General features: G+C 38.8%; 1 protein-coding gene across 1 annotated transcript in view; it reads right to left on the reverse strand.

Moving 5' to 3' along the window:
* Positions 1–7,285, reverse strand: part of LOC109482197 (transient receptor potential cation channel subfamily M member 3-like) — a 73,579-nt gene extending 66,294 nt beyond the window's left edge. The window contains exons 1-2 of the mRNA XM_019784892.1: positions 7,110–7,285; positions 519–580 (exon numbers count right to left, since the gene is read on the reverse strand). The gene's annotated coding sequence lies outside the window, so the exon portion shown is untranslated. The remainder of the gene's footprint in view (positions 1–518; positions 581–7,109) is intronic.
* Positions 7,286–8,304: the final 1,019 nt, after the last annotated feature.

Genomic DNA, 8,304 nt, shown 5'->3' on the forward strand with positions numbered 1-8,304 from the left:
TGTAAAAATGATTGCAATAAAAGTTACAATTTTAATACTTAGAAATTTCTGGAAGTCTGTTAAACTTTGAAATCCAATAAACCAATACATACTGCACAAAACTGGTGTGTTGTGCCATGCCTATCTACTAGTAGTTTTATGCCCGAATGAGGTAGGGATAGGATCAGGCATGGTTGTGGATAGTCTCCGGATATCCAAGAATGTACATTTAGATTTGCCCAAAGCACGGTTATGGATATCCTGAACTAGCCTGGTTACCAAACCTATTATAGCTCCCGAGTCCTACATCCTCTCTGCAAATATTAGAGGATGTAGGACTTGGGAGCTATAATAGGTTTGGTAACCAGGCTAATTCCTGAACTGTACCTGGGCATGGTTCTGGATAAAGCACAGTTCTGGATAAGTATGGACTATCCAGAACCGTGCCTGAACACACTTCTGGATAAATTTAAAGTCTAAGGGTTCTGGATAAAACTACAGTTTACCAGTTATGACTAGAAGCTACCAGAAAGACTCACCTATAAAAACCAGTCAGCCCCTGTCTTGTCTCTGCCTGCCCTCACCTCCACCCTACCTGCACCTACAGAAACAAGCAAACCATTTAGCAAACTTTGGTTAGTAAAATCAGCATGGCTGTCACGTATGATTACGTTGACTCATTACACATTGTGCCTGTCATCACATAAGAGTTAGAATGCATAAAATGTATGTAATAAAAAAGGTTTTATACACAGTAAGAAACCTGAATGATCAAATGGGGAAAAATGGTCAAAAAGGTACAGACAAATCAATGAACAAGAAATTGAAGATTTTGAACCCCCAGAATGTATTTGGAGCTGCGCAGGGGATTACATGACATGATGTAATCCGGGATTAAACCATGGTCTATGTCTGATACCAGTCAGTTACATAATTTGCTCCAGTGACTTTCATCATCTACTTTCCATACCCTATAATGCAAATTTATGCCATGGCTGGTACAGATGCCAACACTGAACAAACCAGCCTCTTAACAATTAATCTCCAAGCAGATCTTTTGGTGGCTGTAAAGACACAGTTGCCAGACAGTTCCCATTTACCACCCAAGTTGGCTGGCATAAAAAAAAGATACATGTACATGTATACAATAGTCAAGATCAATACATAAAAGAAAGCCTGATAAAGACACCTGGAAACACCTTGAAAAATGAACCAAAGCCAAAACCTCTGCTTGCTGGAGAGTACTTAACAATTACATATCCCCGGCCCAGCAGTAACAAAAATTAATGGTACGCAGACAGGACTGGAGGACACGTCCCATCAGGAGAGCTATAGATGAGCTACATGACAGGAATTCTCCTCTGCTGCCTCCTGTTCATCTTCTCTGAATCACCCCTGAGACGTCGCTCAGGTAATTTAGACATCACCATGTCACCGTTTTACCATGGATCATCGCAGGTGTCCTACTTACAAGGACATCATCACTTTTCCATTACCTAACATCAAAGGAGAGACTGGAAAATGTTCTCAGGTTAGAAAATCTCAAACTTGTCAAATTCAAACAGCGAGAGCTTCAACTTCAAGTTGAAGGAACAGAAAGGAGGTCCCAAAAGATTATTTCAATACTACACATTCAATGTACATGCATGTAAAATTTGTACTTTGAAGTATATATATGACTCAGTCTAATCTCTGATGATTTTCATTTTAAAACATATCAATCAATTTGTTTTTATTTTTTGACAGTAATTTTGCTTAATTTATTTCTGAATAATGATTTTGACATTAAAGCTAATGACTGCATTTTAGATAATTAGCAAATGAAAGAGGGCCTTCAAGCATGGTCTGTGAATGTTTTATTCCTAAATAATATAAAGTACACTGTTAGGTATTGGGTGCATTCAAACATAAAGAAGCAAAAAATAAGCAAATTTCCAATGGTATCAAGGCTATAAATAAGTGGATCTAATATAGCTTATCTTTCAAAACCAATTAACATTGATTATATCTAATATAGATTAAAGAACCAACCTGAACTGCAATTTCATACTTCATTGAGAACAATTCAAGCTAATGTTTTCTCATTTTACCATAGTTTTCAGTGCACACAGCCATGGTAGAACATGGTAAAGAAATGACCCCATACATGGGAAAATACCATCAATCCTGCACTCAGTCATACGACCAGAAAATTTGTAGTAACCATTTATTTTACTTCCATATGTGCTATCAGCCACGGATGCAATGAATAAATAAATGTGTTCTATTCGGAATCTAAATCCTGGTCAAGGAAGGTCGAAGCTCTATCTGGTGGCTAATGGACATTTCCAATACAGATTTTCCATTACAGATGGAACAGAATACTGTACATCACTTTATATTCACAGTGCGTCGTAGCAAAATTTTGTGGTGCGAGAAAAATGAACATGTTAACTTTGCGGAATTACATGTACATGTATTATGTGTGCGGTGGTGGCAGATGCAGAATAAAGGAAGTCGGTGAATTATTTGTTCAGGGTAAAGATAAATTCACGGTACAGCAGTGAGCGCCAAAACCGCAAATAAAAAGGACTACTACCACGAATATCAAGTGATTTACTGTAACTACGGAGTTCTGGGTTGTTGCATTAGGCCATGGAGCAAAAATATGTAAAAGCAGTCACTATATGCATCGGGGGAAAATGTAATCGGATGAGCAACTCTTCACAATCATACAGTAAAATACGAATTATAATAATTGATGACTTACATGTAATTCAACTTACACTGATAGCATATGAATGCCAACACACTCTGGAATCTTCTCACAATGTCAATAGCCTGACCTTCAACAGGTCAACCTTGAACACATTCGAAGAAGAACGAGCGCAACTTTGAGCTTTTCAAGTTTCAATGGCCTCAGCAAGAGGCAGGTGCACATGTTACCTGTTATAAATGGTCTCTTCATGACAAAATACACGTCTTTTCAGTTACTATTAAAGGAACAGCGGGGTATTCAGATGCAGAAGCTGATATTTCAAAGCCCAGTCAAGTAACTATAAATTACAGCCATTTATAATAATGACTCTGCTTCTTTTCATGGTGCAATGGCCATGTGGGTAGATTGCTCGCCTTTCATTTGGTAGGTCTTGAGTCTGATCCCCGACCGAGTCAACCAAAGACTTTAAAAATGGTACATACTGCTTTCTCTGCTTAGCACTCAGCATTTGGGTACTAGTACTAGTAAGAGTATGGGAGCACACACACCACTACCAACTTGGCATGGACTAGCACCTGCTGTAGTGATGTTGTGTGGCCCAAGGCTATTTAAAACGGAGATGGTCGACGCCCTATGCATCACTTACTGCAAAAGGCTCTTTAACTTTTCTTTTATGCATCATTTTCTGCAAATTTTCAAGCCCCAGTTGCTCAAATAATTTCAAAAGGTTACGTCTATGTGACATGTGTAAATACAATGATTATTCCCCTGCCTGCCATCATAGTCAATTAAACCGCCCTTCAAGTTACTATACCATCCTCACAAAGCTTCCTGTATGAAGTTAAAAGCTTTCCAAAACGTGAGTGATTATCGTACAGCCTGTAAAGTGCCTCCTGTGAACAGTTGATGTGGACCAAATTGTCATCACCTGAACCACATCAAGAACTCAGGCACACAATGGTATGGAGAAGTAATCACTGTTAAAAAGCATTTTCAGCTTACATAATGGTATAAGCTAAAAATGTATCCTTGAACAATGATGATTTCTCATATTGATATGAGAATATGAATATGATTCACATGGATTTACAGTATGATATTGATTTACTGTTATTCATTCATTTGCCCCCATTAAAATTTGCCATTTGTTGAATCTGTGAGGCAAAAATGTGATATCTTTAATGAAAAACAGTTATTTGTTTCCTGCCGTAGGCTGGTTCTAGTTACATGTATGGTGGTACCAAAAATAAGTAGCTTGTAGCTTGTTTTGGGGCTATTTTAAATGCTGCAAGTATGAAATGATGATGAAAATGTGCTAAGAAATAACAGTAATATCAACATCAGACAGATTTCCTCATCTCCAGAATAGTTTTTTTTTTTTATTGCTGCCCTGAAAACCGCATTGCCTTTAAACGAAGCTTCGAAGTGTCAACTTGGAACCACGAATATAGTTCACCCTGTTCCTACATTTTACAGTAAAACTGTTGTTATGAATGCCCATATTGAGTCACCTGGGCCACATCAGCAGCCCCATGACACAATACTATACATGTAGAGACTACTTATCATCAGTCAAGGTCTCTAGGACTCATCATCCTCACAGTTACTCACTTATCCCAGCCATTAGTAGGATTAAGTGGTTAATCCCAAACACATCAGTGTGTGTACATGTAACAGTACACGTGTTCAGGGATTATTGTTAGGTTCCGTTCCACTCTATGCAGAGCATAGGGGTGGTGCCCATCTCCATTTCCGTAGCCCTTAAGCTTCCGCGACACACAGTTGTGCAAGAACTACAGCAGGGGGCTAGTCCGCTGGTAGTGCTGTGTGTTTGACCTTCCCATACTCTTTCTCATATGTGCTGAGTGCTAAGCAGAGAAAGAACCAAGTCTTTGGTATGACCCGGCCGGGGTTTGAACTCACGACCTCTCGGTTACTTTCTTTTCACTTTGATGTATTATGTATAATGTATAATGTATTATGTTAACCACTTTGTCATATACAATACCAGTTGTTATACACGTTACAACACTGGTATTGCGTAACACTACAGCTGTAGTACGTGGAACAGCTGTTTAAATGTCAAGGTCAGCATGACAAAAATACTGGCCGTACGGGAGTGAATTTTCTGAGAAAAAAGTATTCCAACTGTTTCGTAGAAATCCATTAAAATGTTCAGTAGACTTACTTGCTGTTACTATTATGTAAGACTGTGTGGTTTTTTTAACTAAAATTGAAGATCAAAACAAAAAGTAGACCTGGGTTACACATCCAAAGGTTAGACATCCAGGTATATACTAGTAAATATATATATGCTAGTGATATACATAACTACAAAATTTACAAAACAAATCAAGGAACTGGACAAATTCTCTGAAATGTCATACACTCTGAAGAAAGTTTGAATCATTCTTTTTTCACGAGAAGCTCAAATCACCCTGCAGGTTGCTAATTTCATTGAGGTCATGAGGGAAGAGGTAAGGGTCAGACTAAATACATCAAAAAGGTAAAGTTTACATCATTCAAAGGCAGAAATAGATCTCTACACATGTCGGACTACCGGGGGTATTCTGAGAATATCCAGCTCCTTCATGACTATGTATTATGTACCTACAGCCCGGGGATAGCATGATTGTCTGTATGCATACCCCGGGGTACAGTGGGTGTGCACAATCAGCTGGATAATTACAGTGGAGTTGTCTTGAGCTCACATGTACACGTGGCGCTAAAATACACTGTATACTGTTCCTCCAGCCTTATTGTACTCAGATCATGACTTATTATTTGATATAGAAAAGTCCAAAACAAAACAAAAAAGCACATTCAAAATTTTCTCAACTGTTAAACTTCAATTAAGGGTACAAAGAAACTGAGACACAGAAAGAGATAACGATTTAAGTCTAATGCAGACAACCACCTTACACAACTACTATGTAACTACCAGGTTACACAGTGCCACGTTTCTTGGTTATAGAAAAACACAGGAAGAAGCCGAAGAACCCATGCAACAATAGTTTTAAAAATTAAATACCCACATTATAATATTATTACATTACAAGAACATAACGTATTGTTGGTATCATATCTTAAATAACAAGCCCCATCCAGTTTTCCCATATCAACTACATGTACTAGATGTTTATATCACATGAGAAAAAGTCATTATTCTTCATTTTATTTTTTGAAAAAAATAGGGATCCACCCTTGATGTGCAAAGGAGGTATGTAGATGGTTGATGGGAAATGTAAACTAAGTGGACGTAAGTGCTTTCTCAGATTACTGATCCTCTGACTAAACAAACTCTCATGCAGCAAAACAACAACAACAAATACCATAAATGTGATGAAAGCAAAAGAAAAAAGAAAAGAAGCAGATTTTTGATCAGTCACTAATGAAAGATTCCAGATACTATCTGAAACTTTCTCAGACAATTAATACAGTAATTGATTTATTGATTTTTACATATTTTTCTACCTGGAGGTCTAACGTTCACTGACTCAAAAAGATGTCTGTACATGTAAATTGACTGTATTTACTGTGAGGGTGGGACAGGGTAACAGTTCGACCAGTATTATATTGTTTATAAGTAAATATATATTATATGGCAATTATGGTGAGTAGCAACCACTAAAAAAATAACCTCTTGACCTGAACCTATACTTGAACCTGATCATGCCAAACCAGTACACAGCCCTACTAGTAACTACATCTAGTATTGGAATTTTTTTTTAACTAAGAACATACAGAAACATGCAGTAGGTACCAAATTGCATAATCTGCATAGGCATGTTGGTCTGTGTGTTTCCATGATTCCTAAACACACAAGTCAGCCCTGAGCTGACACACAATACATCCTTAGGACTGCTATTTCTGTCTCCGGGACTGGAAGGGTTGCAAACACTGTTGTAATATGAGGAAGGAAGCTGCTCCATGTTATGGGTAAAGGGGTGAAGTATGCCATCTCTGGCAACCTGGTTTTTCACATCCATATGGTACAAAACGCACAATATTTAATCTGTCTTATTCAGTTATTGCATAAATTTTGTTCAAAGCTGATACATACAGTTCTAAAAAGGGTTGCACAATTAGCAAGTACATGTAGCTAGTTTTAAGGGCAAATCTTGGGAAAAATACATCATTATAATATGACATACACATTAGGTTACTTATTATGAGTTGAGAAATAATACAATCATAATTTGAAACAGCACTTAGTAGTTGTTGAAAACAACAAACAGTGTGTGTTTGTATTGCTGTTTATTAAAAAAAAACATTTGGAGCTGACGCTTACAGATGCCGTTGTTTTTATGAACAGGGGCGGGGTCCAAGTTCATGTCAACAACTTTCACTGATCCGAAAATAACAACAAACATAAATCATTTCGCGGGTCATAATTTTTGACATGCAACAAAATCTATTTACGTGAACTCACCGCGGTTTCCTTACTCTCTCCCGAAGCTGTGCGCGCTCTGCCCCGCTCTGGTCTCTCCGCAATAGTTCCAGTCGCTGTCCCCCTCTCTCATGCCACTGGCGACGCAGGAAACACAGAAGAAAGCAGAAAATTCCGGCAGACAACCTGGCCGTACAACCTGGTCACACGCCATCGAAATTTCGAAAGAATGCGCGACCTGTGACCCCGAATGACCTTGCAAAGACACAAAGAATTACTGATGAAAATACAACAATTTTGACTCACATTTACCGTTTGGACATAAATATCTTTTGTAAAATATATTTTCTACGTGAAGAAATAGATTGAAGCATATATTGTTATGCAAATTCTGTTAAACTCGTCCTTTGAGTTTTTATTTATTAGCGTTTGCATTGTAAGAACGCGCCAATCAGCGACGAGTCCCACCGGAGATACTTTTTCACATTGGGCTAAGGGTAGGGGTCGAAAACGAGGCGGAGGTCACTGGAGGTCACCGGAAGTGCCGTAGTACGCGTGACGATGAACAGCCACGCTGCTATTGGACAGAACACTGGACTGCTACTCATATGCTTCAGCAATACCTCAGTTTCGGTAGTGTGGGGAGGGCTACCTGCGTCTTTCCCTCGATTTACGTGCAAAAACGTCAACTTTTACGTCTATATTCACTGCGTTTGTGTGGCTCTTACCTCTGGGGACAAGGAAAAGCACAGTTCAGATCATATTTGAGGGGATTTAAGCTCTGGGGACCAGGTAACACTCCATATAACGTTACATGTAGGTAATGGGGACCAAATTGGTTATCAACGTTATATTTTGTGTGGCTCTTACATCTGGGCTCTTTTTTTAGCTCTGGGACTAGGTAAGGCAGCTAATACAGGAAACATTTGCACCGTACAAGTATAATTGCAGGCTGTCAGGTCTGGGGACCAGGTGAGGCACCTTACAGGTGAGTTACGTGTATTTCCTTTGACTTGGGTTGACTATGGACCAGGTGAGGCACCTTACAGGTGAGTTACGTGTATTTCCTTTGACTTGGGTTGACTATAGACCAGGTGAGGTACCTTACAGGTGAGTTACGTGTATTTCCTTTGACTTGGGTTGACTATGGACCAGGTGAGGTACCTTACAGGTGAGTTACGTGTATTTCCTTTGACTTGGGTTCACTACCTGGTCTTACCTTGTCTCTAGCGCCCAG

The sequence above is a fragment of the Branchiostoma belcheri genome, unplaced genomic scaffold (assembly GCF_001625305.1).
Source record: "Branchiostoma belcheri isolate BF01 breed outbred unplaced genomic scaffold, Haploidv18h27 scaffold6, whole genome shotgun sequence".
Classification (NCBI taxonomy): Eukaryota; Metazoa; Chordata; class Leptocardii; order Amphioxiformes; family Branchiostomatidae; genus Branchiostoma; species Branchiostoma belcheri.